Genomic DNA, 11,050 nt, shown 5'->3' with positions numbered 1-11,050 from the left:
GGGGATGAGAGGATAGCAATGAGAAGGTAAAATTAAACGACAACTTTACTTTTTTTTTTTCCATAAAAATTAAAATTTGAGTTTATCTCCTTGTATCCTTCTATCTGGGAAGCCCTGGTGGCATAGCATTAAAGAATTTGCCTGCTAAGCAGGAGATGCAGGTTTGATCCCTGGGTCACGAAGATGCCCTGGAGAAGGAAACAGCTACCCTCTCCAATATTCTGGTCTGGAGAATCCCACGGACAGAGGAGCCTGGCAGGTTACAGTCCATGGGGTTGCAAAGAGTTGGACATGACTCAGTGACTAAACAGCAACAACAACAGCCCTTCTATCTAGTTTAGTACTAAAATTTTAGACCTGGGAACCACCGTAAAGATGACGATACTGGTGCTGTATTTTTTCAGCTTTCATATGAATATGCATCTCTTGGAGATCTTGTTAAGATGGATTCTAATTCAGAAGGTCTGAGCTGAGTCCTGACAGTGAGTGTCTCTAATTTCCTCCCTCCAGCTGCTCTCTGAGCACCAAGGTTCTAGTTTACCCTCGACTCCATCTCTTCATAGATGAACACAGTAGGGTCTAGAGATTCTGGGTTTTCCAAGACCCCACAGCTACATGGTGACAAAGCAGTGAGGAAAACAGATCATATCCCCAGCCCAGTAGTTCCTACACAGAACCAGAGGTTTCCAGTCCTTTTCTGGTGGCAGAAAGCCATGAAAATCACGATGCTCTTTGCGGAATACCTTTAAACACTCATGTATTCAATGAACATTACACGACTGGGTGCTACATCAGATGGCATCTTAAAATAGATTCTAGCAATAGAATTTAATATCAGCAGTGAACAGGTTGGTGAGCTCAAGAGGAAATTCTGATTTTGTGCATCCTAAAGGTTACATCATTTGAGGAACTTTTATTTATTTATTTTTTAAAATGTTTATGTAAGTATTTTTGATGTGGACCATTTAAAAGTCTTTATGGATTTGTTACAGTGTTGCTTCTGTTTTTCTGTTTTCGTTTTGTGGCCATGAGGCATGTGGGGTCTTAGCTTCCTAACCAGGGATGGAACTCACACCCCTGGCTTTGGAAGGTAAAATTTTAACCATTGGACTGCAAGGCAAGTCCCAGGAAGTTTTGTTCTTTTTTTTTTTTTTTTTAAAGGTATTCAAAATTACAAACACAGATTATTAGGAAAGTTAATGTTTATGTGGAATGGGAAAAGAAATCCCAGGAAGTAACCGAGTCATTGGAGATTCCTGCCTCTGTCTTTTGACCACACTTCAGGCAAGTCACGATGAGTATTTGTAAAGAATGGCTCTTGTCTGCAGCTTAGCATTCACGCACAGTACTTACAAGAACGTGCGTCAGTGAGTGGACCTGAAGCTTCATCTTCATCAGCTTTACTATAAAGCTGCCTCTGGCCTGAGACAGAGTTTGAGAAGCAGTGTGGTCTCCTTAGACCAGGCTCCATACTACCGGTGCCCCGGGTGAGTTCTCAGGGGTGACTGTGACCCATTCTGGGCTTCCCTGGTGGCTCAGACCGTGAAGAATCTGCCTGCAGGGTGGGAGACTGGGGGTTCGATTTCTGGGTCAAGAAGATCCCCTGGAGAGGGAAACAGCTACTGGCCTGGAGAATTCCATGGACAGAGGAGCCTGGCGGGCTACAGACCATGGGGTCACAAAGAGTTGGACAAGACTGAGTGACTTTCACTTTCAAGACCCATTCCACAACCCTTCGTGGAGCACAGAATCAGTGTGGTATCCTCCATAGACTAGACCCCTTGAGATTTTTATCTAGAAAATCAGCTGTTAGAATAATAAAGCGTATTGTGTTAGCGCTCACTCAGCTTCTCCAGGGGCTCAGCAGGGAAAGAATCTGCTTGTAATGCAGGAGGCACAGGAGACTCAGGGTCGGTCCCTGGGTTTGGAAGATCCCCTGGAGGAGGAAATAGCAAGCCACTCCAGTCTTCTTGCCTGGAGAATCCCATGGCAGAGGAGCCTGGTGGGGTCACAAGGAGTCAGACACGACTGAGTACTTGCATAGTATACGGTGTGAGTGTTCACTTAGCTCCACTACGTACTTCGAAGGTGTGAAAAGAAGCCAACACAAAAACCAGGAAGGCAAGACAAAGTCAAAAAGCTCTGAGCAAATGTTCCAGCTTTAGAGGTTTCTCCCACCTGAACGCCACCATTTTCTCTGTATTTTTTTTAATCATCACTGGGACCATCCCAGTTATGACCCAGATTTTGCTTCTCTCCTGATGTTCAACACTTTTGGTCAGCAGGATATGTATAAAACTTATCCAGACTGTAGAATGGAACCGTAAAACGAATAACTAAAATGACCTGAAAGCAATATGTGTGTGTGACAATGCTCTCAAATGGTCTTAGATATTGGTAACTGAATTTTAAACTACGTTACAGTTACTTTTAAAAATACACAGAATCCTGTTTTGGAAGATATTTGCTGTATTTTACTTTCATATGCTAGAGAATCCCCTTGTACTGCAGTTTAGCATAGCTTCAGCACAACAAATATGATTAAGCTAAAATTATCAGAGAGCATACTGGATGTTTAAAACCTCCAGAGAGGAAAAAGTTAAGAACATTGCACATTTTGGGGGTGTTGATGTTATATGATGATTCATAAGGACACAGTTTAAGCCATTCTTCTTGTCTGGTTGTATTTGTTTAACTGGGATGTGTACTTGTATCAGGTTCACTGTTGTGCCAGCTCTGGTAGATGTTACATCCCACGCATCTAAAATGGGTTTACAGATCAGGATGATTTATTTAAGCTAGACAAATACTCACATTAATTTATACTATGGAAATCAGCTTTGATTTTCTTTTTGTGGCCAAGGTGGGGAAAAAAATCTGGTGAAATCATTTGGTCTTAAGAGTTTGCTTTATGAGCGATTTTCTCTGGGAAAAGAAGGGGGGACCTTCTGCTAAATTGGGGATCTGGGTAACCAAGCATCTCTAGGAGGAACAAAGGAAAAGAACAGAGGGGCTAATTGTTTAATTAGTAAATGTCTGCTTGGTTAATGACATATTAATGAGTTTTTAAGCCCGTCATATCATTTACCATAAAAGACCCACGCGCCTATCCCTGGATGTACTGTATAATTAAGTAATGTGGCCCAGAGGAGTTAATCATTTAAAACCCTGTCATCTTTCTCTAGTTTGCAGATAGAAAAGCCCGCACAGAAGGCACCTGCCAGGTAGAGTCAGGGTGGCACATAATTCTGAACTAAATTGTCTCTCTGCTATGGTTGCACAGTCAGATGTCTGCCCAGAAGCAGAATTTTTTCCCCCCCTTTTGATAATCTAGAGAGCTGCTAAGACACCACTGTTTGCTTGCTGGCGTTCAGTTATTTGCTCTGAGAATGTGAGTTTGTATAATAGAATGGGGGCCATTTGAGTGGCTTTTGAGTATTTAAAAGAGTAGACAGGCTCAGCGGATTCTCTCATTCTAGAATGGTGGCAGCCAGTATGGTTGCCACTTGCCACATGGAGCTATTTAAATTTAAGTTAATGAAAATTAAGGAAGATCAGACGTTCATGTTCTGAGTCTCGTTAACCACTCACTAAGTGCTCAGTAGCCACGTGCGCGGCTAGTGGCCCCTGTCCAGGCGGCATAGATGCAGAGCATTTCCGCCCATCACCGAGTGCTCCCTTGGACTGTGTGATCGCGGAAAAGAAGCGGCAGAAGCCCTCAGGACCAGCTGAAGACAGTGTTCAACCTGCTTCCTTCCACGCCCACCTCTGAAGAGCTGAAGAGACAATGCCCTCTTCAAACTCGGGCTGCTCAGCCCCGTCCTACATAACTAGCTCACCTTCTTTCTCATGGGGCAGGATCCATACCCGAATAGCGGCAGCCACTGGTTTAGATTAGAAAGTGAAAATCTACCCGACTGCAGAGCACCTGATTTGGGGGCTATAAATCATGCTCCTACTGGTATATCATAGAGCTTAGTACTGCAATAGCATGATGGAAGCTTCCAGCTCAGCCCCTTGTTCTAGCCTGCTTTCCCAGGACCCTCCACATCTGCTCCCGTCAGACCAGCAGGACGGAATTCAAGTCAGAGGCAGTGGCTCCACACCTCCTACATCTCACAATGTGATTTCCCCGGAATTAAATTTTGCATCCAGAAACCTTGGAATGTCTTAATTTTCTTGGACCTTCTATGTAAATGAGTTGTCCAAATGGGCTATTTTAAATAATTTAAATACCATTCCCTTTTCCTAAGACTGTGCTTTACAGTCTGATTTTCATCAATATCTCCTTGGATCAGCCCTCTTTTCTCTCCTTGACGCCTATAATTCTAAGTATATTGGTTCTTTGGGGGTCACTGCAAATTGTGGACGTAAGCAGGTGATACCCTGTACTGCTGGGGGTGCACTCCAGTGCATTCTTAGGGTCAAAATGCTTGAGACCCTCCCCCTAATCTGCTGAGAAAAGCAAGAAAACTCTGCTTCCCATGATTCCTGCTGTAGTCCACATCCCCTGCATTAAATGTCTTTTGCTGAGAGCTATGTAATGTTCATCCTACCACCAGTGACCATCCCGCCAGGCCTGACAGCTGTGCTTCAAATAATTTAGGCTTGGAGCACCATTCAGCCCCCAGGTTCCAACAGATCACAGAAGCTTCTCACTGCTAGTGGTCTGACACTTTCTTTGTGTCATTTGTAGTGGAAGGACATTAGTCAAATCAAAAACATAGTTCTAAAAGTCAAAGGATACAGCTTGAACAGAGTACATCCATCCTTCTGGCTTGGAGAAATCTCGCAGGAAATATTGTTTGAACATCAAAAATGTTGCTATGAAATTCACACTTTCCTTTCTCCTTGTGTGCACCTGTACTTTCTACATCCATCCTCTTCTTGAAGTTGTTGTTGTTGTTGTTTAGTTGCTAAGTTGTGTCTGACTCTTTTGTGACCCCATGGACTGTAGCCCGCCAGGCTCCTCCATCCATGGAATTCTCCAGGCAAGAATACTGGAGTGAGTGGCCTTCTCCAGGGGATCTTCCAGACCCAGGGATTGAATCAGGGTCTCTCCTGCATTGAAGGTGGATTCTTTACCAGCCGAGCTACCAAGGAAGCCCTTCTTGAAGTTACCCTTGACCAATTACTTTGTTTGCACGTAAGTTGAGAACAGATGAAATGTGTGTCATGTGCCACTTCTGGTAGAAGCTCTGACACTAGTGTTCAGCTTAGCTTCCTGTTCCCTCTGCTATTGTAGCTGGCCGCTTTGCACATGGCAGAGGATGATGCTGTGGAAGCCAAGTTCAGAGCTGATAGAATCATACATTTGCATTTGCACCCACTGAATTTTGTCATTGTTGGTAATGTACCATAGCCTAACCTATCCTGACTCTTACAATTCCTTATATTCAAGATGATTGGAATATAGTAGAAGAGATTAGACAGATTACTATCCAAAGCAATATGAGAATAACACCATATACACGGCTCAAAAGAAACTTTATCTGAATGCTGATAAAGAGAAACTGCTTCTGACCAAGGTGATTGGGAAAGACGTAATCAAAGATGAATAAGATGAGCAGTCATTTGAATATGATAAGATCTCAGTAGACAAATGATGGTGGAAGGCATTCAAGAAAGATGAAATGGAAATGGAGTTGGAGAGCCCAGGGGATGTTTCAAAAATGGGCTAGCATTTGGGCCCTTTAAAGCAGGTCACTGCACAGAATCGAGCAGGCTCTCAATGCTGAATTATACGCTGCAGCCTTGAGTGGAAGGGCCAGTGATGGAAAAGACCAGATAAGTAGGCCAAGGCGCAGGAGAAGATGCTGGGATGTCAAAGAAGTTTGACCTGTGTTCTGTGCAGTGAGAGTGATCAGTGTTTTATCAGATCAAGATTGCAGGAGATGGTTCTAGCATGATCTTCAAAATGAACAAGAAAAGAAAAGAAATTTCTAGACCTTTGTTCCTCCTTTGCTCTGGCTAAGTGACTCACTGCAACAGTTGGAGAGTGAGATGGTAAGGGCCTGAAATGAGACTCAGGAGATGGGAATCTAAAAATGAACAGTCAGGACTTCCCTGGTGGCCCAGTGGCTAAGACGCCACCTTCCAAGCAAGAGCACAGGTTTGGTCCCTGGTCTGGGTGGTAAGAGGGGAAAAAGAGCAGACACTAGGGAAATGAGTACCGTGTGGTCATCAGCATAGAGGCCCTGCCACTTATTATCTTAGGCAAACTCCAATTAATCACACCGAGACTTAGAGTCTTTAAATGCAAAATGGAGATAACACCAGTACCCCTTTCCTAAACTACTACAGGGGGGTAAGTAAGAAAAAAATTCATTCATTTCAGGGCTGTTCAGCCCATATATGCAGTCTCCAGTAACTGGAAGTCACTTTTATTTAAAATAACGTCATTTTGGTTCCTTTCAAGAAGTATTATAATATTTTTTTTCTATTAAACATTCAGTTTGCTTTTTTTTCTATGTGATACTTCTTTAGAAGAGGAAAAAAAAAAGTCCTCAAAAAGTTGAGCTGTCAAAATTGTCTTATTTCATTTTTGTCTTATTTCAGGATCACTCTTCCATTAGACCAGCAACCCCGAGTAAGCATGACCAGGAAGGCAGTCCTCTGTGCGGTGGGTAATTCTTGTTAAGGCCAGGAGGAAGAGCCGTAGTGAAGAATACTGGATAGGAAGGCAAACAAGACTAGGTCAGCACCCAGTCTCCCTTGGGGGGGATTCACAGAACTGCTTTTGTGTAAATAAGCAAAACTTTTGCAAAAGTTTGGTTTGTTTCTTTCTGAATTCAAAGTTGTTTTCTTGCCTTTGACTAATATTTTAGAAGGGAGAGAAAATATTAAAAAAAAAAAAGTGAATGCCACTTTAAAGATAAAGCAGAAAAGTTGGTTTTCAACAGCTAGAGAGAGTCAGCAAAAATATCAAAGCCTACTTTAGGTGGGCACACCGAAAATCTGTGGGCTCTAGGAACATCCACGTGGCTCTTCTCTGCCAGGAACCATGTTGAGCATTTCATCACTTCATCATAGTCAGGAGGTTGCTCTTCCATTTTTCAAATGAGGCAAGAGCAACTCAAGAAATTAACAAACTGAAATAAAGATGTGATTGTATTCATTCATTAAGCATGGGTTTATGAGCCCTCATTTTATGCCAGATACTTTTCGCAGCACTAGGTTATAACCTCCAGCAGGACTTGGATCCTAAGTTCCAGCAGCCCCGAGTTTAGTAGGGAAAAACGAATACATAAGGAAATAGTGTGATGAGGGCTTTACACGCCAGGCTCCTTGGGTGAGGAGACCTCAGGGTGGAATCCTGCTGGGTGACTGCAGGTTGGCATCTGCTAAGGCGAGAGGGCAGGACATCAGCAGAATGGTCTGTAGGTCAAAGGGGCTCCAGCACAACGTGAGTGCCTGGGCGGGACTGAGGCCTTGGCCGTGGGCTTCCTTGCCACCTTATGGTAGCTGGGCTTTTTCTTGCTGGCTTTATCTGAATCTGGCTAATCCATCACCATCTCGCTCAAGGCACTATTGTTCCTTCCCAGGATTGCTGTCATTGTCTCTTGCTTGGTTTGCTTGGTGTCCCTGTTTCTGCCATTGCACTCCTAGTCAGGTCGCCATTGTCAGGATATCCTGTTGAAATGTAAGTCAGATCACGTCACGTGACTTAACACTTTCAATGTTTTCCACTCATTTAGAAAAGCTAAGTGGTCACGTGGCTTCAGTGAATCTGCTACCTGCTGCCTTTCACTTTCCTGCTCCATTAACTCTCTGGCCTCACTTTCCATTGCTCGGCCTCCTGCTCACTCCGGTCCAGATGCAGAGGGCTCCGTGCTGTTTTCAGGGCCCACCGATGCCCCTAGAGCATCTTCTCACCCCAGGACCTTTGCACCTGCTTGTTGTCTCTCTGCGTATGAGGCTCTTCTCTCTGACCTCCTGAAGGCTTTGACTTAAACACCATCCTCTTGGTGAGACTTCCCCAGCCCTCTTTCTAAAGTCGTAACCTATCCTTCTATCCATCTAAGCAATCTCAGTTCCCTTTCATTTAACACACTTATCTCTTATTTATTCGTCTTGTTGATTTTCTGTCTCCTTTCCGTGGCATGCAAGTTCCAAGAGGGGGGTGGATATTTGTCTGCTCACTGCTGTATCTCCAGAGCCTGCAGCAGTGCCTGGCTTCCTACTAAACATTCTTGAGTAAATAAATGAGTACATCTGGACACGACTGGAGTGGTGACAAATGCCTTCTGAGATGAACTTTCTTTCTGTATGAGGACAAGGCAAAGAGGAAACATCGGGCTCTGGGCGTCACTAAGTATGATAGGGTGAGCCCAAAAGTTAACCATGAACAGAGTGATACTAAGTGTTATAATGTAGGGGGGCTGCAGGCAAAACTCAGGCAACTTGGGTCTACTGAAAGTCAGAAATGGGAGTAATACTGATATCATAATCCACATGGATAGGGCATTTTTAAATAAATAGAGAATGCCAAGCACATGTTAGGTTCTTTATTTTTGGTACTTTTTTTGCTTGTCTTTCCTGATAGGATACAAGATTCGTTTGCACTCTTCTTAACGTCTTATCAATAAAACCCGTGACTCTTCTCAGTGATGTTCTGGGGCTTAATTTTGGGTTTCTCTTCCATCTTTTTAATTTTACCCAAAATTAACAGAGTGGTTGGCTCACTCATGAGTCAATATTCAGATCACATGAGCTGATGATGAGTTGAATGCCAAGTAAAAATCAGGGTTTGTGCCAGACCATCACCAGAATATGAGGGCAAACAGCATACTCCCTGTTTTCTTCTAGAGTTTTCTGTTGATCATTTTCTTTATGTATCTTAGCTCTTGGATTTTATGTGAAAAACTAACAAAAGGATAGCACCTATAATAACACATTTTGTCGCTTTTACATTTTTGCTGTATTTTAAGAATATTAATCACAACATACGCATCAAAAAATACCAGACAGATCATTTTATTCTATTGTTTCATGGAAATTTGTTTTGTCTTAGTGAAAATTTCTCCGGTGATGGTGATGATAATAGATAATACTGCTATGCAGCTTCCTTTGTGCCAGGCACTTTTTCAAACCACTTTTCTCCTCCCCAGTCCATACACACAGAGATACATATTTTAAAAATTCACTTAATTCTCACTATAGTCCTAAAATAAGTACAGCTTTATTCCCTCATTGTTTTTTTTTCATGAGGAAAGTCTTTGTTTTCAGATCTTTTTCTGTTTTGATAAAGCTGCAAAGCTCTTCAAGGAAATTAAAAATTGTAGAGAAATCCTAGGCTATATTGAAGGATGTATTGAACTAGATCCTCTGTAGGGTCACCTTGGCTATAGAAGCCCAGATCTCCTGTGTCTACCCACAGCCTCAGTGATTCTCCAGAAGTGCCTGGACACGCTGTGGCTTGTAGGTAAACATTTGAGGAGGAAAGAAGACTCGTGTACCATGTAATGCACCATTTGCAAAAATACTGAAGTCAGTGCTTTCTGGACATATGATTGTTTCTTTGGGAATGTGATATGCATTCCCAAAGAAACAATATTGGGCTTCCATGGTGGCTCAGACAATAAAGAATCTGCAGTAATGCAGGAGACCTGGGTTCAATCCCTGGGTTGGGAAGATCCCCTGGAGAAGGAAATGGCAACACAGTCCTGTATTCTTGTCTGGCACAGACAGAGGAGCCTGATGGGCTGTACAGTTCAGGGGGTCACAAAGAGTCGGACATGACTGAGCAACTAACATACCTTGGAAGTGTGAACTAAAATCCTGGGACAAGCATTGTATGTTGCAAACTAGTGAAAACACTAAACACTAGTAAGCCATTCGACAAACTGGCAGTACTTCTCATGTATTTATTTATTTGGTGGTGCATTATTTCCCGATCTGTCAGCGCTCGTTCCATGATATAAAATCAAGGAAGGAAGTTAAAGTTTTAGGAGTAACCCCAAACTGTAGAAATCAGGGAGATAATTCTATCAGCCTGCATGGCTCTCCTTACTGGCAGCCAACCCAAGGACTCCTGGTATGTGCACAAAGGAAATGTATTTTGCATAACTTGACTTCCAAGCAGTGATTATCCCTTGCAGGCTGTTTGTTTTTCCAAGTGGTCCTGCTGATTAGAGGCTCTGAGTGCAATCTGTGGTGCTTGATAACCTAGCTACCTTGGCTTTCTGCTACATTAAACCCCTTTGGTCTGCTTTAAACAGGCGCACTGATGCTTGCAGACTTTCTCTGCCTTCAGAAGCTGCATTTCTATGCCAGGAATTTGTTTCTTGAAGGTCATCAGGAAGTATATGATATGTGTTGGCAATGAGAACGTCAGTATGCAACTTTTGAGATGACACATTCTCATGTCTTACCTGATTTTGTGGCTGAATTTTTAAATAATTCAGTGAATATTTAATGAAGGTATACATCATTACCAGGCTTCCCTGGTAGCTCAGTGGTAAAGAATTTGCCTGCCAAGCAGGAGATGCGGGTTCGATCCCTGGGTTGGGAAAAATCCCCTGGAAAAGGAAATGGCAATCCACTCCAGGACTCTTGCCTTGGAAATCCCATGGACAGAGAAGTCTGGCAGGCTACAGTCCATGGGGTCACAAAGAAACGGACATGACTGAGCGACTAAGCCACAATAGTATACATCATCACCATCTTCTTGCACTGAGAGAGGGCTCCCCAAAGTCTATGTCAAGACATAATAACCCTATTTGGTGCCCTGTGTTGGAGAGTAGGGTAGAGTAGGAAAAAAATGTCACGGTAGAACATGTTTGAGAAATATTTGCAAATTCGAAATTTACATGAACGATGTTAAATCCTTGAAACATCATTTGGCATCTCTGGGAATTGTTGTTTGTCCACAGAATGTCCTTTCTTCATGTCACAGCCTTTATCACACCTTGGAACTTAATTTCCATAGAGCACACATTGTAAAATACTAATTTTACGAATGCTCATATGAGCCATGTGCAGGTTCTGTTTGTAGGACACTTGTCTCTATTTCACTGTAGGGCACAAGGGAGTACATTTCCTAAAAAGC

Source organism: Capricornis sumatraensis, chromosome 22, assembly GCF_032405125.1.
Source record: "Capricornis sumatraensis isolate serow.1 chromosome 22, serow.2, whole genome shotgun sequence".
Lineage (NCBI taxonomy): Eukaryota > Metazoa > Chordata > Mammalia > Artiodactyla > Bovidae > Capricornis > Capricornis sumatraensis.
The sequence above is the reverse complement of the archived record's forward strand: the minus strand, read 5'-3'. Positions refer to the sequence as shown.